Source organism: Lepidochelys kempii, chromosome 1 (assembly GCF_965140285.1).
Source record: "Lepidochelys kempii isolate rLepKem1 chromosome 1, rLepKem1.hap1, whole genome shotgun sequence".
NCBI lineage: Eukaryota > Metazoa > Chordata > Testudines > Cheloniidae > Lepidochelys > Lepidochelys kempii.
Window position 1 is genome coordinate 164,127,685 of NC_136380.1, and position 25,031 is coordinate 164,152,715.

The window sequence follows — 25,031 nt, forward strand, 5'->3', positions numbered from 1 at the left end:
CTTCTTGGGGCACTCACACCAGAACAGTAGCTACCCGAGCTTCGGAGTGTGGTCCCAACTTTGCAGGCCCTCGTAGAGGCAGAGAGGCAAGTCACTGCACTTCCCCCTTCCCCGTTTTTGTACACCTACTGACTGCCTAGGTAGTGCTAAGAGGGAATAGACACTATGCTTCCCAATGCGATTCTTGTCAGCCATTAGGGCACAGGTGGAAGGAGAGACTCCTTGCACCATCTCCTGCACCTACACGCATGTGCAAGGACCAGGTAAACTCTGGCTCATAAGGGTAAGTCAGGCCCTCTTACTAAGTTATGTTACAGTGTACTTTATATCCAAGTTTATTGTTAGAACTAGATAGCATCAAGCTACCCGGTTTGGGACGGATGGATTTTGGAATGTTGATCTAAGAAACTGAATTTCCCTACATCTGCTTCACAAAGACCTACACAATACAGCCATACATTAAAATATTTAGATTTGCATTGCTTGTACTGCAAAATGTATTATCTGCTGTTGCCTAGCAAAACACCACTTTGTATACTAATAGTTTGCAAGAAACCTGGCAAATTTGTGTTGTATTTACATAGAGATTTGCAATAACCATTAGCTTCCACTGTGCTGGGCTTTCAGAACACTACATGCCATTGTTTTCATTAGAAAGCAAAAGTATTAATGACTGCAGACACTGACAGTAGTACTGCATGCTCTCTTCAAGAGCTAGCCTTGAAAATAATGGTTACTGCTGTTTGGAAATATTTCTTCTAGTCTTCAACAGATTTTGCACAAGTGTCTCTGAAAAGCTCATTCAAACGGGGTCTACAAACATGTTTGAAGAAAAATTCTAGTTAGAAATCATCAAAATATTCATGTTTTTTTTTCACAGTACACCTGTCTCCAAGTTAGCAGTAACAATTAGCCAAGTAGGAGACCTTAACAACCAGTTAGCATATATTACCTTTGAGTCACACACACAACTCCCCACTGATGTCTGTGTGGATAGCCCACTGTGTGCAGCCCAGAGAGGTAAGGGAAAATGAGGTCAGAGCCTCTGTAAGGAGCCCTTTAATTCTTCAGAGGTGTTTTGTGAGGATATAATACTGTACATGAATTTCTATGCCTGTGTAATTCCATAAATCCCAATGCTGTAATTGGATTACATTTTTGATGGTTTTCTTTCTTTCTTTCTTTCTTTCTTTCTTTCTTTCTTTCTTTCTTTCTTTCTTTCTTTCTTTCTTTCTTTCTTTCTTTCTTTCTTTCGCAAAGCAGGAGTGAAGTTCTCTGTGATGCTTGAATTCGCACACTTTTCCCACTTATGCTTCAGTAATTCTCTGTGTGAATTCAACAGGGTTCTTAGCATTAAACACCTACATCAAACTGCTGACCTTTTGCATCACTTAGACTTTGCTAAGAGAACCCATGCTTTCAGGAGCAGGGATTTGTACATCAGAGAAATTATCATAAGTCTACTGAGCCACCATTTACAAGCATTCCTCGAATGCTTTCTCATACTTTTGTTGTTTTCCATTGAGTGTTGATTCTACAAGAAGTCACTGAGAAATTAGAATGTGAAGGATATTCTACACTTGATTCTACACATATAAAAGCTGTAACCATGGTGGAATGCCTGCTACCTAATGAAGGATAATATCAAAATACGTGCTGGCATATCAATTACCTGCTTCTATCTGTGTTTAAAAAAGGAATCAGCTTTAAATGTTGGTTCGTACTGCTCTGCATGAAATCACGCTGGGATAGGCCTATAGCTCAGACTATAACCTAATGCAGTTTAAAAGGTTATGTTGCACTGGGCAACAAATGTAAATAGGACCTACGGATGGAGGGATACATAGGCCACCAGTAGTTTTTAAACAAGAACCTCTGTTGGCAGGAGTGACTTAGGGCTACCAGAAGTTTCCCATATGAATGTCTGCTGTCCTCGAAGGGAGGGGGCACACCAGCAGTATTTCCAGAAGATCCTTTTGGAGCAAAGCCTGGTACAACATGCTTATAACTTATATATAGCATATATAACTTGTCTAACTTTTCTTTGTTCTGATTGGTTATGTTTGTGCAGCATGCACAAAACTGAGGGCAAAATTCCAAGGCTGAATTTAAGGCCCGGAAAAGTCATATTTGCATTAGTAAAAAGTAATTGTCATTGTGATGGATTGCAGTATTCTTACCATATTTACTTGAAAAGAAGTTCAATTGAAATTAATGGAATACCATTACTATTCAGCGCCAATAAAGGTATAATAATCTGCCCCATGGTTACTGATGTTAAAGGTATGATTTGAAGGTTGTTTTTTACAGCAGTTGGATTTTCCTATATATTTTACTCATGTGTAATGTATATTTAGTCTATATCTACATAATACATATCAAATTAAAGTAGCAAGACTTGCAGAAATGCTGTGGCAACACAAATCAACCTGTCAAGTTTTATTCTGTATCATAATACTTCTCACTTCGTATTTCACAAATTATATGTGTGCAAAGTTCCAAACTCAGTGTCTCCTAGAATTCTGTAATAGTTGTCTCAGCCAAAACGGAATTTTATATATAGTACTATGAGCTTTAACCTAAGATATACCTGCCATGTCCTGGATCTAATTTCATTTCAGCTGTAAAAGAGACCACCCAATTGGAGAAGGAAATATTTTTATCTCCATGCTAATTGGTAAATGATTTTTTTTCAGCAGTTAGGCTCCCCTGGAAATGAGCCAGGTATGTAGTAGAGTACAAACCATTGAAAAATGAACAGAGACCACCAAACTCTCTTATTTTCAGACAATCTCACTGGCACCTGATAAACACAGAGTGGTTTTGTGTTCCTACTAGCACTGGAAATAGATTACAGACTTCTATATGGATCACCCATCTTTTCCTCAGTATCACAATATTATGCCATGTTCACATCTTATGCATTTTCTTGTAGTGTCGAGACTAAATTTTTATTATTGTTACTAAGGTTTTATTGACCATCTCTCAATGTAAGCTTTTATTATCAGGCATTTAAATCAGAGTCTGTCTTGCTTTTATCTATTGTCATAATTGTTAAAAAATGATTGGCTCTCTGTGTTCTAGATAAGCGTGCCATTCAACAACTGCCCAAAGGTCCAGTCCAGCAAATCCTTTCTTACACAAATAGATCAGCTGAACTATTTGCTTGAGGGCTTGTATGATTGGGGCCCCCCAATACTTTGTGTTATTGTAAAATAATTATACACAGATCCTACAAAGCAGCCATGAGATTTAACTGGAAAGTCTCTTATCTGTTTCCCTTTACTTATAATGCTGATGCTAAAAGTTAAAGTAATATGATACTAGCTAATTACTTTGCAGCTGTCTTTTATGTACAATTGGTGATCTGGCCCAATTAAACAAGAATCAAACTTCCAAACAAGTTTAACATTTACTATTTACCTTTTTTTTTTTCAATTTTGTGTATGTGCATTTCCTGTTGTTAGTCAGCTGCTACCTGAATGCTGGAATACTAACAGAAATTCTGTTCATGTGATATTATCTACTAGCCTCCCTTCTGAGAGGAGGAAAAACCAGGAATCTGCATGGCATGTGGAAGTCCTGGGAAGACAAATAAACTAATTTCCTTGCCCTGGTCACCTGAGCAATAGCAGGACTACGTAATGCTAATACTCAGCAGACATTACAGAATTCTGACTGAGGTCAAGAGGAGTTTGCAATATAGACAAATGACAGGATATGGCAAAAAGACAGAATTTCTGAGTATTTTCTTCTCATATACTTCTCATATACATGTGATGTGACTGTTATTTTAATAATATATTATCAGATTGTGTAATCTCCACCTTTTTCAGTTGCTTCGCTGGCTTCCCATTGTCCACTGCAACACACTTAAATATCTTGGGTGAAATCCTGGCCCTATTAAAGACAATGGGAGCTTTGCCAGGATTTCACCAGTTGACCTTATTGTCACTCTGCTACTAATGCTTTCTCCCAGCCTGTTCATTTTGTCAGCAATCAAGAGCAGCCTTCAGTGCCCTGCTTGTCTTTTCTTCTTTCCGTCTTCATACCTTTTTCCACCTCTCACTTCACTGAGTCACCACCTGCTCGGCATTCATGTCCCATCTAAAGACTCTCTTCTTCGGGTTGCCCAGGAGAAGTGAATGAACATTTTAAAATACCCCAAACACTGTAAATCATTTCTCCCTCTAGGCTTTCCAGTGCATGCCATTTCTTTCTCTATTGCAAAAGTTCCAAAGCTGTGCTTTGTGGACCATTGGTGGTCATAGAACCCTCGTTCTTGGTCGGAAGAAAGGTGGCTGCTCACAAAGTGCTGGGTTTTCTGGTTTTGCCACTGCTCAATCATATTAAAGTACATTAAGGGTCAGATTTTCATTTATGTTAAGGCCCTTTTACATCACTCTGACAATGTACAAGGGCCTTAACATGGATATAAGCCACATTATGTTCCTAGAGCAGAGCAGAGGGGCCTTAGTGTAATTAAGAATCAGGCCCTAAATGTTTTCCTAATGTTACCTTTTTATGTGTCAGGCTTCAGAGTAACAGCCGTGTTAGTCTGTATTCGCAAAAAGAAAAGGAGTACTTGTGGCACCTTAGAGACTAACCAATTTATTTGAGCATGAGCTTTCGTGAGCTACAGCTCACTTCATCGGATGCATACCGTGGAAACTGCAGCAGACTTTATATATATATGTGTAACTGTGTAGATACCAGGTACCACAAGGATATTGTGTGATTGTGAGTGGGAAGGGAGGCGCCCACACAACACTTTCAATTAACAATTTCACTGTACTATAAAAGAATCTGCTAGATTGTAAGGTCTTCAGGACAGAGACTGGCTTAATTTTGTGTCATGCATAGCACTAACAGCTTGGCACTGGTTAATAAGTAATAACTAATAGTCAGTAGTTTATCAAGAAAATAAAGACTATCATAAGACTCATGCTAACTTTTCAGTGGAAGCCAGGGATTAAACTGGAATAATTCAAACATGTTAAACCTGGTATAGTTCAGAAGGGTTTTGATGTGTTATATAATGGCTTCAGCTCGTTCATTTTGGAGTCTCCTAACCAGTATAAATCTGTGTACACAGCCAATCCATTTCTTTTTCTCCTTTTCCTTTTGATCCTACATCCTCCTTCAAATTTTGTAAAGTAGGCTTATCATTATGCACCATCTGATTGCTTTGAAATAGCTATATAGACACCAGACCAAATACCAAAGATCAAATGTACTAGTAAGTTTCATTTTGCTATCAGTCCATCAGTGATTGGTTAAGGCAACCAACCAAACTAAACCTTCCCTTTACACCATACGAAATGTTGGGTTTGGGGGAATGTATGTTTAGCACACAGGGTTGTGCCTTCCTACATATACATTAGTAATATACAGTTTCTTAATTCTAGGACTGTGAAGAAATGTAGAATAAGGAAGACTTCATAATGAACAATAAATGGTAGCCTTAAGAGGTCCACGTTTCTCTTCAGTACTGCTGTTAGCTCAGATGTACCTATGCTCTGTTCATTTGACCTCTAATTCAGATTGACATGAATAATATAAAAAAGGCACAGTGTGCTGTGGGATGTACATGATAATGTTTGACTCCATGGGAATTTTTTTCACCTGTTTGCATATAATGGAGATCCTTTCATATCTGAATTTATACTGAAAAAGGAAGAAATGAAAGGATGTGCTCATCAGTGACCAATTAATTAGTTCAGTGTTCTATCTCCTATTAATGACAGTGATATATGAAATCAGGAATCCAAGGCAACAAACTGCTTGTAAATAGAAGCGAATACAGTTTCTCCATCAATGTAACAGTACTTTGTTTATAAAGCAATACTTCTCTTTTCTGTTTTGGATTGTTGGGGTTTGTTTGTTTTTGTGTTTGTGTTTTTGTTTCTTTTTTTAATTCAAACATCTAGCTGTAAATTTGGCCTATATTTTCCCTACTTTTTCATTTCTGTTAGGTTTAATGTGTACTTTATAATAGTGCAATCAGTGGAACACAAGCTGTGTTAGTAACTAAAATGCATAATTCCATTTAACAATGGATCGCATATCTGACATTGCACTCCAAGTGGCTGCTTTCACATCTTTTCACTTGTTGTGTCAGAAAATCAATCAATGACTTCAGCAAAATCTTGATACTTTTCTCCCATCTACAGAGAGGGACGTTAATTATTTATGGCCTCTCTTCTTTTTCAGAACTCATCTATTCTTAACCTAAACACCTCACAGAATATGCATTACTGAATCTGCCTTGGTTCTCCTGTTACCATTCTTCTGAAGTTTAAGTAAGTCAGGATACAATGTCTGGTAATTCAAAGCTTTTTAGCAGCCAAAAGAAAACATTTGAAAAGACTGATAATAAATCATTCTGAATGTTAAGCTATTTCATATTTCACTATGCTAAGCTCTGTTCTATGCATTGCATGCACAGTAAAGTTCACATATCAGCATATTTTCACAGGGGTGATGGTCTTGGTGAATTTAGTTTATTAGAGGCTGAAGACTTCCTGGTTCAATGGCCAATGTGGCTGGGTATATGATGGAACACAGGAAGCTGTTGGCAGCTTCTTGACAAGAATGACTTACTAAAACTGTAAGAGAAGATTTTAACCCGAAGAATGTATTAACAACTCAAGTTCTGTCAAGAACTTTTTTTATATAGGCTCAGGACCCAGGGACTATGTGACCGAATGGATCTATGTTCTACCACAAGGCCCCAGGCTTTGTAGCATTGCAGTGCAAAACCTATGGCAAACTGGAAATTCTGTGGCAGCATCAAGTAAATCCAAAAATGGAGGGTTTTCTTGAAATAAAAATGGAAAAGGAATAACATAGTCAGTAAGAGCTTATGTTTGTAAAAGTCTAAATTTGGAGGCAAATTTGAGTTGTTCCTTTGTGTTCCGTTGCTGTTGTGTAAGCAGGGACAAGAGATGGAGAATAGGTCTCCCTTTGAAGATAATGGCAAATCTATACTAAGTAGTGTGAAGTATTATGAGAAGTATTTTTAAAAGTTAGGCATTTGATTGTATGATTTACACATGATGAAGCAAAGCAGAGCCACAAATGGGTAAAAAGAACTAGATAGGTTCATGGAGAATAGGTCCATCAATGGCTATTAGCCAGGATGGGCAGGGATGATGTCCTTAGCATCTGTTTGCCAGAAGCTGGGAATGGGCGACGGGGATGGATCACTTGATGATGACCTGTTCTGTTCATTCCCTCTGGAGCACCTGGCATTGGCCACTGTTGGAAGACAGGATACTGGGCTAGATGTATCTTTGGTCTGACCCAGTATGGTTGTTCTTATGTTCTTAATGTCACATCATCCCTAACAAGTGAAAATATTTCTGATAGGATCTTCTCCACTGTGTATTCAGGCCAAAATTTTCAAACCTGAATACCTTAAGGTAAACTTCTGAATCCATGATTAGGTAGCTAAGTAACAGGGACCTGATTTTCAGCGAGTGAAAAAAATCCCATTGAAGTCAAGGGGCGCTAAAGGTGCAGAAAATCAGATCTCTTTTAGTTTAAGTGCCTAATTTTATATACCAGGTTTGAAAAGGTTGGCCTTGGCTCATACAATTTATTTATCCCTGTGACTGCTGCACATATTTATAGAGACAAGCACAGTTTCTAATCACTGCTAACTTAGAGTTGATTGGAAGTGATGACCTGCAATAGAGATGAAAGGCTATGTAGCCCATCTTCTGACCCCAGGATTTATCTCTTTGTCTTCCTTCTTTCTGCTGGTGTTTCAGACTCATCCGTATATGTCCTCAGCATTTAGGAGTTTCAAATGGGGTACTAGGCTTATTATAAACAATGTAGAAACTTCAGTGACTTCTCTCAGTGCGGGGGGTGGGGGGGGCAGGGGTGTGATACAGAAAACACATCTGTAGATATCATTCTTGTTTAAATTCAGTGTGTGTGTTGTGTGTTTTCATACGTACTGGATGTTCTAAATTTAAATACTACCAGTCCACTGCAATAACAATGCAATACTTTCATTTGACAGCAGTTAAAGTTGCATATGGGTTCAAGTTTTAGACAACACTACTTGTAAAATGCCTTTCCTTTTATAGCTGAATATTTTTAGAGTCTTCTAAACTAAACTCCTGAACTGAGTATGATGCATCTAGTCATCTAGCCCAATCAACAGCAAAATCACAACTTCATGTCAGTGCAATACATTGTTAACTGATATGTCAGAAAATCAATTAATTACTTTTAAGTAGCAGTTAAGAGTATCCACACAATACTGCCATTTGAATTATTAAAGAAAGCAAGATTGAGCTTTCTCCCAAACTGAAATCCTGCCCTAGAAGAAAGTGCAAAATGCTGCTTCTGCCCTGAAGCCTAATCAACATTATTGAATAGGCTACAGGGGTAGAAAGAGTGGTGGAGGGTACAAAATTGTGAAAATGCTGGATTGCCAGGCAAAGGCAGCTGCTAAAGGAATTAGAAAGTTTGGATAGCAGACTCCCTTCCGTAGCAACAAGAGAGTCTCCCAGCGAGAATAAACATGAAGACTGTTCTCTGAGTCTTTGGAGATCCAGGCTATGTGAGGAGGGCACAAGCACTCCTTCATCCCCTAACAGAACTTCACAAGGGGCATCCTCAGTCTAGGTTCTTGTGCTCCTCCTGTCATAGGTTCTTGTAGATAAACCAGGGATGCATGGCAAGGTCCCAAGTGGACTTCAAGAAGCCTTCTGTTCTTCTCCCTTCCCTGGCTGTAAGGGACCCTATTTAGGTAGATTGCAGGTTTTGGGGGGGAAGAGGGATTAGGATTGAGAGGGATGGGATTTTGTTTTTGATTGTGGTGGGAAATCTTTTTCACAGAACAAGGACTTGCAGTGTAAAGCACATAATGGCAATTACACTCTGGGTAGTCTGAATTCCTCTGCAATCTCATGACCTGGCCGGATCCTCTTTAATGAGAACTAGACGCTCCATAGCATGTGGGATTGGGGAGAATGGCGGTAGCATGGCTCTACCTCTGCCACACCTGTCAGTGGAGTAGGACCAGCAAAGAAGGGAGTATGCATTCCCCCTTTCAACTCACTCACTGGCATGGGCTCCCAGAGGAATACAGGCTGAGCCAGCCAGAATGCCCCTAGAGACTGGTGCTGAGATGGAACAGCCTCCCTCTTCTCCAATGCAGGCCCTTAATGTAAAAGCCAGAATAAAGCCTTATAAATGTAAGTCAAATTTCAAGACATTTCACTGGAATATGGCAGTTGCTACCTTTGCTCTCATATCCCATGACTTCTTCTCTCCCTTGTTTACCTGTTATGTAGTTTTGTTTTCTTTTAAAAATTGGTTTATCTAATAAAAGTTCGACTCTGACTCTCTCTGTTCAGCCCTCACAGCGAGCCAGGGAGGGGCGTTGTTGAGAGGCAGATGACACACCTGTCATCCCTCTCTGATTACAAGATATTTTCTATCCAAAATCTATCAGGCTGCTCCGTGTGATGTGGCCCCTCATTACATTTTCAGTTTGAGGAAACAAGCAGGCTAAGGTTCTAAAATAACCAGTATGCTCTGTTTTAAAATACTTGACCTGTTAGCCAAGAGGGAGCTTTGGTGGAGCTGGGGCCTGTGAAGGTACCGTTGGGGCAGGATCTCAGATGGAACAACTGAGGCAAATAGCCCACATGCCCTCTCATTTCTTCACCTCAGGCACATGCAGATGGTTCTTCTTCCCACCTCCTCCTTCCTTGTGTGGCATAGCATGCGGGGACAGGAGGGGTTACATGCTGCATCCAAGTCCAGGCTCTGGGTCTTATCCAGCCTACCACTGCAGCCATTGGGCAGTAGGGGTGGTGTGGGACCAAATGATTGGCTCCCATCTGGTGTGGGGTGTGTGTGTGAGAGAGTGTACAGTTTTCTTCCTGGGTGGGGAAGCTGTTGTTTCAGCCCCACCCTTTCCATCTTTCAAAAGGTTGCTAAATCTGTACAATGCTGGAAGTTAGGCTGGTTCCCAGTTTGGGAGTCTGGAAGGGAATTTTTCCTGTAGGGCAAAACTGGTGAGTGGCTGTGTGAGTTTTTTTCACCTTGCACTCTACATCCAGGAGCTCTGGGTTTGAGGGGTTAAATTATAATTATCCTAACTTTGGTGATTTCCAGTGCAGTTGGTGGGTTTGAAAGGGACCAGTGAAGGACTCTAAAACCCAATAGTGGCATGGCCTTGATGTCTGGTGCAGCTTGTAGCTTCTCTTATCTCATCTCTTCTACCTCTGGCATGGAGAAGGTTGGGACTCTGGCTTCCAGTCAGGATCTCTTGCCTGACCTAAGGGTGTACAGGGGGCATGTCCTTCATACTCCCCGTCAGGTTGAGGGTGCCTAGGGCCATTGGTGTCAGTTGAAATCCGTACAGGAACACCCCTGCTGGGTGATTTGCCCTGGTTTGATATTAGATGGTAATAAAGTTGCAGCCTCCACATTTGACCATGTTGAGGTTTCCATAGGCACATCAGTGCTACCTTTATTTTAAACCAGTTCAGGAGACAGTTCTGAGACTACGGGCCAAGTTCTCTGCTGGCATAACACCAGTAAAATCATTGGAGCTGTGCCAGCAGAGATTTTGACCCTATCTCAGTCTTTTGGTACCTCAGTGATTACAAGCTAAGTTCGTCTGATATAAGCAGAAAATCATGTGTACTGAATTTAAGCTTGGCTTGAGAAAAGTGTGTGTGTGTGTGTGTTTACACATGTGTACTTACCACTTGTATATTATTGCAAAGCAGTTCTCTTGTGGTAATAGTTGTTAGCTGAGGATAGATGGAAACAACTTGTCAGTCTAGAGCTCTGTGTCTGCAGACATCAAAGAAGAGATGTAGAGGTTGGCCAGATGCTCTGAGATGAAGAGTGAGTTGTCACTTGGCAGTGGATACAGCTAGCTGATTTGGGGATTGCTGGCCTGGCTGGTCATTAAGGAGCTCCCCCTCCTGGCTGATGTGTGCACTTGAAGCAGTATTTTCCTGCTTCTGGGCAGATCTGCAGCAATGGTCTGCAGAAGCCATGAAGGCAAGAACGGGAAGTAAAAAGGAAATAAATAAATGAATGATACGTAGGTTCTACACATGAAGCTGTCTTTCGTGCTATAGCTTAAATGATGATATTTCATATTTAAACTGCAGCGTTTTGGGCTGTTCAGGCATAGCCATCGCTCCAGACTGTTGTTCTTAGCAGGAAATACAATAAATGTGTGAGTACAGACTTGAAATACTGGGTATTTTTCTGACAGTAACAACTTTACAACGTAGACTATTTTTAAAGAAGGCAGTAATGGGAAAAAAAGAGCCTGCCAAAATATTAGCTTTTGATAACTTTTAAATATTTAGTAAGACGCCAAAAAGTAAATAAAATGAAACAGCTGCAACTCAAACTGTCTCTCAAGGTGTGGCCTCTTAGAAGAGTATGCCAAGTTTTTGCACAGTGGAAGCCTGTGCAAACATCCCAACAAAGAAGTCATTGTCTTTTGGATTTTACACAGTAGCTCTATGTATTTGTTAGGGAATCCCGCCCTCGACTGCACTTTACCAATCCTGTCAGAATCACCAGAGAATGTGTGAGACATCTAGCATATAGAAAAATAACCTGCTTCAAGGAAGAGTTGCTAAACACTCTGCAAAAAGGATTCAGTGCTTCAAAGCCAGTTAAAGATAGTGCTATACGTTGAAAACAGGATATGTAATATGTCCTGTTTTATTTTATTTATTTTACCTGCCTCTCTTTTTGTTGGAATTATATTTCAAAATATGTAATTCACTTAGCTCAGTTCAGAGAAACCTAAAAATACTCTTTACCAGAAAGTAGGGCTCTCAATACCATCTTGGATAACCTTTCTGGAGTTGTTTTTTTTTTTAAATAGATTTTAAGGCTGGAAGAGACCATTAAAGCCTCACTCTGACCTCCTAAACGACACAGGTCCAGGGCCGGTTCCAGGCACCAGCTTTCCAAGCAGGTGCTTGGGGCGGCATTGAGAATGGGGCGGCAGTCCGTGTCCCGCAGCGGCAATTCGGTGGCAACTGCTTGGGGCGGCAAAATTGTTAGAGCCGCTCCTGCACAGGCCATAGAATTTCATCAGTTACTCCTATACAGAAGCCAGTCACTTTTTTTGACTAAACATCAACATTACAAGTAAATAAATAGATTTAGGGTGACTCTGAACTTTGAGAACAGACATCTAAGACAACACTTAAAGTACTGTGTGACTTTTGGAGAGTACCAGTTTTTGTTAACTGATTGAGTTTTAAGATCAAAACTTTGAGGATATATTGCTAATGTCACTGTCAGATTGGAAACCTGGCTCCACCACTGTTTTGTGCTTGCTTTTCATCCACACACAAATGGAGCACCATAAAATAGCACAGTCTTGCTCTCTATTACTCCCTTTTATTTTAAACTTGCATGTATATTTTTGCTTTAGGAAACAATTTGTGAAAACCATTGTGGACTAGTTGTAAACTGCATGCCGTGCCCTTGCTTATTGTGATGCCATCTTCAATGAAAACATTATCAAAGGCCGGATTTTCAGAAGTGCCGAGCACTCACATCTCCAGCTGAAGTCAATGAGAGTTGCAGATACACGGCACCTTTGAAACTTAGGTCCCAAGTGTTGAAACGACTGTCTTAGCCTATTGTACTTGTTCCTTAAATATGCCTGAGTCTAGAATTAGCATCATAAACATTTTTCCTGTGCATATATAGGAATAAAGAATGCCACTATCATCTCTCTTCTGCCCTTGCCACTTTCTGGTGCTAGACATTTCTGTAGAAGACATCTGAGATGAGGCCTCTGGGCTTGTGAGCATGTCGGAGGCAATAAAAATACAACTGGGGTCTCATTCTCATGTATCAGACTGCCAAGACTGCCACAGCACATTTCACGGGGGTGACAATATTCTCTTGCAAGAATCGGAAGCTTCCTCTACATAGCAGAAACCACAAAATAAAAGGAAATTGAAGTCAAAGTCTTTAAAATCCTACTCAGTTTACTATATCACCAGGCTCAACCAAAAGCATAATATTATAATAACAAATTTAAAAACAAACAAAAACCCCAACTCCATTAACAATCTGAACTCCATTTTCCCTAGAAGTCTATGCATTCTGGTGGCAACAAAGGTGTCCATTATACAGCCCCATCATTTCTTATCTTCATGTAAATGTACACAAGATGCTCAAACTCTGATAGAGAGGTACCAAGCATTAGGAAAAGGAAGATGAAAACTGTCTGATAAACATGAATGAAGGAATCTAGTAATAAAGATCTGTAAATTGCGAAAGCTCGGAGCCAATGGCACGGAAAGAAAGAATGTTATCCATATTGTTACCATTTGAAGATAGTGGCTAGCAGGGGTGCTTTATCTGGTCGGCAACAGAGATTATTGTACCTTCACTGAACCACTGTCTGCAAAACCCAGGAAACATCTTGCTGTGCAGTTGATGAAACATTTGCTTGAGGTCCCTCCCAGGCCTTCTGTTACAGTTGAATAATGTTACAACACAGGCTTGTGCAACAATGACTAGGGTGGTAAAGGTTGTGCTGTAGCATTTCGTGTCATTTTTTTCCCCTTCTCCATTTTTTTCCCGGGGAAATTAGGTACAGTGCTTGTAAAGATCTCTCTTCTGTTACCTAAGACAGACTGTGAAAATAAAGAAGAAAAATAATAATGCTTCTTGTTTTTCTGGTCAGTATGAGATCAAAAGACAAACAGCTACTACACAAATCTCTACATCAGGTGTAGCCAGCCATAAATTTAAAATGTGATGCATCTTTTGTGGTAGCTATGGTGCTATTCCTGATATGTAACAGGAGTTTAAAAAAATAAACTTAATTTAAAAGTAGGTGTTTGTTGGATCAGGGCATTGGTCACAAAATGTGTTAGCTGAGATTTCATGTCAAATTACAGCTGCAAAGAAGCTTTTTTATTTTATATCATATATAAAAACGCCACAGTGGCTTCGACTTTAAATATGAATTTTGGTAAGTGACATAGCCATAATAAATCTAAGGGCCTAATGCTTCCCTCCATCCATACACACATACCGGCCAATAGACTTCAGTAAGGCACCACACACTGAATGGTGGCAAGGATTGAGCCAATATTTTGAAACTCAAAATTCAGTACATGAGCTGTTACTTTCTCCATGCTGTTAAAAAAATAAAATACCCTAAATCCTGATATGATAAAATGATCATATACACTTCCTAAAAAAAGAGAAGTCTTTAGAAATGTTTATATAGCAGAATGTGGGCTGCTACCCAGTCAGCAGTGCAGTACAAAGGTGGGCTTCTCTATGGTTATCATTAAGGGCCTGATCCAAAGCCCACTGAAGTTAATTAAAAGCCTCCCTTTGATTTCAGTGGTTTTGGATCTGGCCCTAAGGGCCTGCTCTTAGTGAAGTTCTGTTTTACTGTACCCTAAAGCAATGTCCTCTCTGCCTATCTCTGAAGTTTTCCAGGTGTAATTTACCATTGCTTATCTAGATACTTATATCCTCCTTGTTGCTACAGTATATAATTATCTCCCCATTTTACAGATGGAGAAATGGGGCACAAAAGATTAAGTGAAGACAAATAGGAAATATTTTTAGCTTTCTAGTCAAATTCCCTTTCTTTAAAAAAAAATAAAAATCAAATGTTAACCATTATATGAGCTGTTGAGTTCATGATTGCTACCCTGGCCTATACACTCATTGTCTGTGTCATTCCAAAAATGCTTTACCCTAAATACAGTGCAATATAAATTCACATTGTGAAGTCAATAGGCCAGATTCACTGCTATGCTCTGCCTCCTTGCTCCACTTCAGTGACACAAAGCAGTGTTAAATCCAGCTTGCAAAAGAAGCAGAATGTACTGGTGAATCTGGTTTAACGTTTTCAAAATATTCACAAATACACATTTTCATGAGCACTTAAGCTCTACTCTGTGAAGTCACTGAATTTCATAGTGACAGAACAGATGTTATTTTTTTTAAGTCTCTCATGTTAATGCATATGCTCCTATGAAGAATTATATGCTTCTACATTCTACAGTAGTAAAATGTATAACTTTGTCTGTTAGTACAGTTGCAAGCTGCACGGGTATCGGCTAACTTTTGTTCTTGTGCTGTTTTACAATTATCAGCACAAAGAAATGGCCAAATCCTTCTCTCCTCACTCATACAAGTACTTGTCCCAGTGACTTCAATAGGATTATTCCCATGAATAGACTGAGCAGGGTTTGGCCATAACTTGCACAATATAGTCCCTGAAATAATCTTCTCTTTGTAAATAAAAGCACTATTATGGTACCACTGTATGGTGTTCATGACTGTAAAAGTGCTTTGAGTATGAAAACACTATATAAAAATAATTATAGTTATTAATTATTATTCTTTATGTATTTATTACTCTATCTACTGGTAATAGATACTAGTATCCTGAAGAAAATTTATCAGCAAAAACAACAACAAAATATTCCATCAAACAGTTACAACCTCATTTCCAGCAGCAAACCTGTAAACTGTAAATCTTCATCCATTTCCACTCTAATTGGGTAGAGGGGGAAATCATATGAGTAGCTAAATGAAAATTTCAAGTCTATAAGTGCCTGAGGCAAAAAAAAAGAAGTGAAGTCTCTTGTGAGTTTGGTTAGTGAAAAGAAAAAAAAACATATTAAGCATGACTGCATGTCATTTTTCAATTTGCTTGTGTTAAATAATGATCTCTAGGGCAGAAAAAGAGTGAAGTGAAAAGGAAGAGCTCCATTCTGGTCTTGTTTAGTTTTTCCTGGTCTTTTGCAGAGAGTCTGGCTACTTCTTGGTTATCATATTAAACTTAAACATGAACCGTGGACAGTTTGGCATGTCATCTCCTCTATCCTGGGCCATGTACCTGATGAGGAGAAACAGAGCAACCACTGGTATCTTTGGTAAAGGTTTATTTATCTTTCTATTCAAAAGTTTTTGTTGGTGTGTTATCATGGAGATCTCTACTACTGTGTAAACATGGAAACTATTTGATGGGAAGGAGCTTAAAAGTATATGATTTCTACTGGAGCAAACAAAGCAAATACATTAGTGTATATACATTGGCTTTCACTAGACTATTAAATATGTTGTAAGATTTTCAAAAATGAATTAAGTGTTTCCTCTGAAGAAATTTAAAGGTAATTTTTGTTATAGCACTGTGGATTTGGGTTTCATCAAAGTCAGTGAGAATTTTGCTACTGACTTTAGGGGTAGGATTAAGTCTATTAGGCAGTACTTGCTTTTTTGGCATTTTAGCTACTTCAGAAAAGCAATGTTATCATACGGGATAACTAGTGTAAATGGGAATTGTCAATAAATGTGTATTAAAATCTGTGGAGCTATGCCGACTGGCTATGCTGATTTACACTAGCTGGAGGTCTGGCCCATATATTATATCTTTAAATCCTTCAAAAAATATTAATGAAATAAAAAAGAGTTTTTGTTTCATATCAAAGCTAAAGAGAAAAATATCATTTGACAAAATAACTTGAGCTTGAATGACACATTGGTCAGTTCAGTAGGTTCCACTTAGGTCAATTCTGTTGTAGTTCTACATAGGCTGAGAATGTTATTTATGGTGCTTTTCAAATGAATCATTTGCCAGAATGAAATACAATATGTTCGGTCTTTCATATATTTGACAAAATTCAGATTTTGTTTTCTTTTACATCATCCTGATATTATCACTGTTCTTAGCTGACCCTTTCCACTAATTATATCCATAGCTATACAATACAGTATCGTGATGCAAAAGGGACCTGGGTTGCGTAATATGACCCGAGTATGATTATTAATATGGCTAGTTATTGTTCTATTCAAAACCTTACTGAACAAGGATAGAAGGCCAGAATGAGGGTTAGGAATTCTAGAATAATTTTGTCACATCTATTATATTTAATTCCCATTTTACAATATTCCTTCACTTTCCTCCTATCGATTTTTGTTTCAACCAGTTGGCATGGTGTGATTCTCAGCTGTTTACTGTTAACATTATAAAGGTTATATTTAAACTAAACAAGGGAATACATTATGTTCTGATATCTACCCAGTGCTGCCCTTTTGAAGTCCTAATCCCATTGGTTCTAAATCAGAGATTCTGGGCCAAATTCTGTGCTGAAGTCAACATATACTATTGTTCTGTCAAGAGAGGGGTATGCTCCTTGTTTCCATTATACAGTGTTTTGGAGGTATTGTCTAATCATTTGGTGATAACATGTACATACTGAACAGAGTTCAACCAGGCTAATTTTCCATATGGGCTTTAAGACATAATACGTGGCATATGGCTGTAAAATTATAAGCCATATATCAGTTCAGTCTGTAAGAGTTGCTATTCCAGTTTTTTTTTTCTCCCAGTAGCATTGTTCTGCATGTACTGAGGAGAAAGACAAAAAATAATGACCGAAAATGTGATGTTTGGTACGCTTATTCAAAAATAGCATTCAGCCAAGAAAATGAGACACCATCCCAATGTTTCTTTCAGGGCATAGTGCAAGTGATAAACATACCCTACGTCTGAAGTAGTTTGGAACATCTGAAGAATATTTTTTGCTTTCTAAAGCAGCAGCATGTTGTCCTTCAAGAGAGTCCTTTCTCCAGCAGCATGGTCTAAGGAGTGATTTATAAAGTGATGGGAGGGAAGTGATTAGGAGGCAACACCATAAACTGTGGCTGGTGTGTATGCACTATATAAGTACTGCAAACCAATTCAGCTTTAATAAAATTATAAAAGTTGGAAAGATCTGCTGTATTTTAGATTTAGTTTTCAGGTGATGGGTGTAATTCTTGCTGTCCAGTAGATTGAAAAAACATCCCTTTTGATACTCTGTAAATAAATAGTGGACCACATGAGAAATGCTTTGTTTAGTGCATAAATCACATGAGGAGATAAAGTTGTTTGACATAGTTATGTTTAGGTTCAATTTAGCAGGGATTATTCTTCTTCTGGACACTCCCAGTTTTATAATTCCCATTTAAAAACCATGCAAACAAAATACACATTGGCTAAGAAAGGCTTGAATATTGCCTAACATAGAACAGGGCTAAAGCACTTTTAATGCGTAATTTCATAATCCTGCATAAGTACTGAAGGGAAAAACAGATTACAGTGTAGCATTGTGCTCAAAATAAACTTGGCAATGTATAGATAACCCATTGTGTCCCTGGTATCATACAACGCATCTGCTAATGAAAGGCTGTAAACAGATATGCTCCCAAACCAAACTTGCTAAGATATTTGCCTGAGTATACAGTAAATTCCCTTTTAAATAAATGTAGCTTATGGAGTGGCTAATATTAAGATATTAAGCATACAGAGTCTTAGTGCAACTCAGGTTTGGCTGGTCCTCCCCTCCATACCCATCCATGTGCATCAGGTCACAAAACCACTCAATCTGGGGGCCTAAGCAAATGTGATTTCACAGCCATTTCCAAGATTTCACTGATTTTATTCAAAGTTGCTATTTCCATGACCTTTGTGCCAAAACTGTATCCTTATTCATGCATATTTGAAGTGAATTTAGTATTTTGAGGTGCCTGATTGACAGTCTAGGACGATGCAATCCTGTATTTATCAGAATAGGCAGCAACAATGTAAGCTCTTGCCCTACCAGTATGCCTCAACCCCACCTTGGAAGGTCAAACAGCAGTTCAGTCTGTGACCATTCTGCTAAGGCTACTCACCATTCTGCTAAGGCTACTATTTTGGGGCTACTTTGTCCAGCTGAAAATAAACTGATACCATCATCTGATTTCACACAAACTACCAAATAGCTGTCAATGTTCTCTATTGACCTGGGCTTGAACCATGAATCTAACAACTTCTCTCCTATCCCACTAACAGTTTACTGAGCCAGTCAGTGTAGCCTTATTTTAAAATGTTATCTCTGCTATTTGTGCTCTTATCCAAAATGACTGGGGCTCCATCTATCCCTTACTGAATGTGTCCTCAGAAGGTCATATCTTGGCTTCATAATCAGCCAATGTCAGAAATGCATCTCTGGCCCCAATCCTTGGCTGGCGTGAATGGAGCTGTATTGATTTACATCAGTTGAGGATTGAGTCTTTTTTCTTTCATAGGAGTTGGAGTTGGAAAGGGAGAGAGTGTTAGGTCATGGAGAGCCAAAGGGAATTGCCACAATTTGTTTAGCGTCTTCTGTCCTGATTCTTAAGGCTCAAAAACTTTTCTCCCTATAGCAATAAAAATAGGCATTTTGGGGGAGGAGGGTTAAATAAAAATGAATCTGTCTCCAGAATGAATTACTCATTAGGGTCATGGTTCTGGATATCCAGACCTGTTTAAAATTCCCCTAGCTTTTTTGTGGTGATGGAGACCAGTATTTCCTATCACTGCTTGATAAAAGAGTCCTCATGTAGCCATAGCCCACCGACATAGAAAGTACTGCAGATGCCTGCACGTGTCAGCCCAAAAAAGAATTGAATAATAGCTAATGAAATGTCAAATAAAGGTATTCAAGTGAGTTAGTTACACTGTAAGAATACTATTGGAAGCTGAGTACCATTTGAAAAAGAGAAGATTATGAAAAATAAAAAATGTAAATAATATGGGGAAGAATAAGCTCCTATCATTAGACCCTTTAACAAACATAAGGATTAGGAAAAGATTCCATGCCATAAAAAGCATCATGAAAGGCCTGAATTCGGCATTGCCTGGGTATACATTTGTTTCAGTGGGAGAATCAGTTGCATGAGGAATGCAGAATCAGGCCCTTATCTGCATCTTTTCTATTATTATACTTTATTGTTTTGATATGCAGGACATCCATTGCTTTGCAAACCTCCCTCTATTCACTCATGCTACTGTGGAGGCAATTGTGTTCGAATTTTTGGTAAAGTAACTTGTATCTTACAATGCTTGTAATTTCCAAAGGTGAAAAGACCCAGTAAAAGAGTTCTTTTTAAATACAGATTCTCAGCTGCCAATTGATCAATGTTGATATCAATGGAGCAATGCTGAATTATGCCAGCTGTGGATCTGGCCAACTGACTTCAGATTCACTAAAAACAAATAAATACACAGCTAGCAAATAAAGGCAGTTATGTACAATCACTAGTGAAATATAATTAACAACATGAGCTCTTAAAAGATTGGGGCTGTGTTGTATATAAAAGTGTGAGTGTGTGTAGCAGGGTGTGGCAGGGCCCTCTTGGCTCCTATCCCTGTTGGGTTGATAAAGTCACTTGGAGACCCAGTGTTTAGTAACCACTGGTACACTTTATTCTCAGGCTTGTTCCCACCACCATTTCACCATGTACAAGTTACTCTTCACCGTCTGCAGGCAGGAGGGAGTGGAGAGCTACCTCCCTGCTTCCATTCCCTTCCCTTTTCCTTTTCTTCTGCTCTCCCCTGGCTTCCTTTCCCTGTGGCTTTTATGCAGCCCTGGGCTAATTAGGTAGCAGTTGTCTCCACCTCCCCAATGAGGGCCAAGTTACCTCCAGCCCATCCTAATTTGTTCCCCTAATGAGGAGCGGGGCTCACAGAGGGCTGAATCTGCAACCCTTTGCCCAGCACCCTGTCACAGTGTGCATACACATACATATAGCAAATCCTGCCTGTAAATCCCTTTTATTGTTGTTATTTGTTAGTGGCCATACTTAGGAGCCCCAGTCATGAACCCCATTGTGCTAGATGCTGTACAAACACATAGCAAAAATCCACAGCCATATTTCAAACAAAACAAAACAAAAAACAGCTAAACCAGAAAAAACACAATAATGAACATTCTTATACTGGCAAGGAGATGGACTAAATGACCTAACAGCCTTACCCCTCTTTAGACTCTAACGTGTACACACTCATACCAGCATTGCAAACAAATCTTACAAGATGAATTCCAGAAGAAGGTGACATATTGATATATTAAAATTATGTTAATTTCTTGGATTAAACAAATCAGCATTTAACTGGAATTCATCTTACACATGTATGTAAAATATTTATAATCAAATATTTTCTAATTATTATAACATTAAAGTCTGTGTCTTGATTATTTGAAATGACGTCTTTCTTCAAGTCTATTCTTAATCCTGTTGCGTATACATTACCGTAAACTAGATTATATACTAAAGCTGTTCCATAGTGGGGGAAAGGCTATAATAAGACTGGCAACAATATATCAGAGCCTAGAGCATCTAAGTGGTACACTGAGCAATCAGTTGCAGGTGGAATGTTAAGTGGAAAAGAAACAATTTATGAGATTAACTTGCGGCTTTGTCTGTGGCTGTGAAAATGCATTAGTGGTGATGATCGTGGTTGATAGGCCTTTGCATTTCAGTTAGGCTTTCTTCCTCCATCTCTGATTCAGGCAAATGATCTTGTGGTGAAAATCCCAAGCATGGTCCCTTAACAGCTCAGAGGCAAAATGCCTTCTTTGTGTAGAGTCATTTTTAGATGTGCACCATGAATGTTAGAAGGAATAAATGTTTGGTTCATCAAGGCAGTGGTATGTGAATAACATGCAACTCAATTGCTGGGTCAGGGACCTTTTTTTCACCTGACTATCTGAGGTCTGGTATGTACTACAGAAGAACAAGAAATGGACATTCTCAGAACTCCTTCTTACTTGTTCAGCAAATCTCCTTGCCATGTGTATATTAAAAGTATGTGGCCAGAAACTACTACCATACTCACATTCAGTATAGCCTTACCCTGTGAGTAGTCTCCCATTTTGTCTACTTGTGGAGTCAGTGTGACATACTGGAGTACAATCCAGACCAGTGAGGGGAGGGGTGCTGTGTCACCCCTGCCCTGTAATCTGGGGTGCCTTGAAATGTCTTGTGTTTAGCCTCCAATCTGGACTGCTCACAACCAGATACCAGCATACAGGTCACTCCCAGATGTCTTTGCTTTAACTGCAGCCTGCCAGTAACACCTTGATTCTTACCAGCCTTGGTTATATGGCAGGGTGATCCCAACACACTCCCCAGTCCTGGACTTTATAGAATCATAGAACTGAAAGCGACCTTGAGAGGTCATCTAGTCCAGTCATCTGCACTCAAGGCAGGACTAAGTATGATCTAGGCCATCCCTGACAGGTGTTTGTCCAACCTGCCCTTAAAAATCTCCAATGATGGAGATTCCACAACCTCCCTAGGCAATTTATTCCAGTGCTTAACCACTCTGACAGTTCGGAAGTTTTTCCTAATGTCCAACCTAAACTGCCCTTGCTGCAATTTAAGCCCATTGCTTCTTGTCCTATCCTCAGAGATTAAGAAGAACAATTTTTCTCCCTCCTCTTTGTAACAACCTTTTACGTACCTGAAAACTCTGTCCTTTGTCTATCATGTCCCCTCTCAGTCTTCTCTTCCCCAGACTAAACAAACCCAATTTTTTCAATATTCCCTCATAGGTCATGTTTTCTAGACCTTTAATCATTTTCGTTGCTCTTCTCTGGACTTTCTCCAATTTGTCCACATCTTTCCTGAAATATGGTGCCCAGAACTGGACACAATAGTCCAGTTGAGGCCTAATCAGCACAGAGTAGAGTTGAAGAATTACTTGTAGTATCTTGCTTACAACACTTCTACTAATACAGGGGTTCCCAAATTTGGTTCGCGGCTTGTTCAGGGCAAGCCCCTGGCGGGTCGCGAGACGTTTTGTTTACCTGAGCGTCCGCAGATACGGCCACTCTCAGCTCCCAGTGGCCGCACTTTGCCACTTTTATGCCATTATCTAAATCATTGGTGAAGATATTGAGCAGAACTGGACCCAGAATGATCCCTGCGGGAACCCATTTGATATGCCCTTCCTGCTTGACTGTGAACCACTGATAACTACTCTCTGAGAATGGTTTTCCAACCAGTTTTGTACCCACCTTATAGTAACTCCATCTTGCTTGTATTTCCCCAGTTTGTTTATGAGAAAGTCGTGCGACACAGTATCAAAAGCCTTACTAAAGTCAAGACATACCATGTCTACCACTTCCCCCTATCCACAAGGCTTGTTACCCTGTCAAAGAAAGCTGTTCAGTTGGTATGACATTATTTGTTTTTGACAAATACATGCTGACAATTACTTATCAAATAATTATCTTCTACGTGGTCACAAACTGGTTGGTTAATTATTTGCTCCTTTATCTTTCCAGGTACTGAAGTTATACTGACTGGTCTGCAATTCTCTGGGTTGTCCTTTTTATAGATTGGCAGTATATTTGCCCCTTTCCAGTCCTCTGGAATCTCTCTCGTCTTTCATGACTTTTCAAAGATAATTGCTAATTGTTCAGATATCTCCTCAGTCAGCTCCTTGGGTATACTAGGCTGTATTTCATCATGCCCTGGTGACTTGAAGATATCTAACTTGTCTAAGTAATTTTTAACTTGGTCTTTCCCTAATTGAGCCTTGTTTTCCTCCGATCTCATTTTCAGTAATATACACTAGCCTGTTATCTTATATAGTTACCCAGAAACTTCAATTTAAACACACTGGATTAAATAAAACAATAAAACAAGTTTATTAAATACAAAGAGAGAGATTTTAAGTGAGTATAAGTATTGAGGCATAAAAGTCAGAAATGGGTACAAGAAAAATAAAGAAAAATCATTTACTAGTGCCTAACTTAACAAATTATATTAGATTCAAGCCAAATTTTTCTCCACATGCTTCCAGCAAAATTACTGCTCAAACTCTTCAGTCAGAACCTCCCTCCCCCCAGAGTCCAACAGCTGTTTCCTTTTGTCTTCTCAGGTGTAGAAAATGCAGTGGGCAGGGACAGAGAGAGAGGGATCTTATAACTTCACATTCGATGTTGCCACACATATTTTATCAGGACAATGCTGACCAGCAAATTATGAGTTTCAAATGATACCTTACAAGGCATACTTTGTACAAAGAGTATTCCAGTAGTGTGTAGGGTGTGAATACAGGGGTGTATTCCATCACACTAAAGGTAATAGTCAGTGTGAGAAAAGGTGGCAGAATCTGTCCTGTGCTACATACATTCATTTTTGTGAGAAATGTAACTGGAGCTAAGACTTACGTTGCATGTTTACCTCACTCTGCAGTTCCTAGGTGTTGCCAAGATGTCAGAGGGTAAGTAATCTTCTACATTATGTCTTCTATTGTAATTGAAATCACAAAGTGGGTTAGAGACAGAATGGCAGCCTTATATCTCAGCCAATAAAACTGAAGCTGAGGCTCATGATGTAATCACTTGTCATTGTGTGTCTTATCAACACTCTCCGTGAACTCCAGGAAGAGCACAAAGCACAATCAATTTCCATGATGCTTACTTGTGAAACTTTGAAAATGCTAAGCAAATTCACTGAGGAGAGCTTTCTACTATGGGCAGCTAAGTGAAGGAGCTGCCAGAATTCACCTTGTCTCCTCACCCTAGAACCAGTGTACAAGATGTGGAGGGAGAAAGAAAGGGGAGAAAGCAATTCACTCTGTCCTTGCAACCACAGTATATGAAATCCCATCAAAAGCCTAAACCTTACAATGAACCCATGTAGGCTGATATTATGTAAACCTTAGTATAGAAAGGTGCCATTGAAATCACTAGGTGTGAAAGATGTTATCTATACTAACAGAGGCATGTAACTCACAGTATAATGGTACACAGTCCTCATTTAAGTCTTCAAAACCAGCTGCCACACACACACAGTAGTAATTATTCAGATCACTCACTTCCATGCTCTCTACACCCCACACTCCTATGTATCTCAGGTAACTGGGCTTCTACTCTCAGAGTAGCTACAGTATTATAATATTAAAGGGAAATTTTTAATTCAGCCTTTTATTTTCTTGCTTTTGAGCTGTGCAAAGAAAGAAATTATCAGAAACCAGAGAGTATTTTTATAAGTTCATTTTTAGAGCATCTGTAAATTGGCTTAAAATCATTAGGGCTTCCAAGTCATCGTTCATCACTGCGTTTTTGGGCACCGTGCCTACTAGTTCTAAATTTTCTCCGTAAAGATGCTTCTCAAGCTGTGACTTGGAAAGTTCAAGTGATGTTGCAGCATATTCCACTGTCTAT

General features: G+C 39.2%; 1 protein-coding gene across 6 annotated transcripts in view; it reads left to right on the forward strand.

Annotated features, from left to right (window-relative positions):
• RUNX1 (RUNX family transcription factor 1) overlaps positions 1 to 25,031 on the forward strand; it is a 210,648-nt gene that overhangs the window by 80,653 nt on the left and 104,964 nt on the right. The window contains exon 2 of one of the 6 annotated variants that reach the window (XM_073361367.1): positions 6,214 to 6,302. The exons of the other annotated variants lie outside the window; for them this stretch is intronic. The gene's annotated coding sequence lies outside the window, so the exon portion shown is untranslated. The remainder of the gene's footprint in view (positions 1 to 6,213; positions 6,303 to 25,031) is intronic. 6 annotated transcript variants of the gene reach the window in all.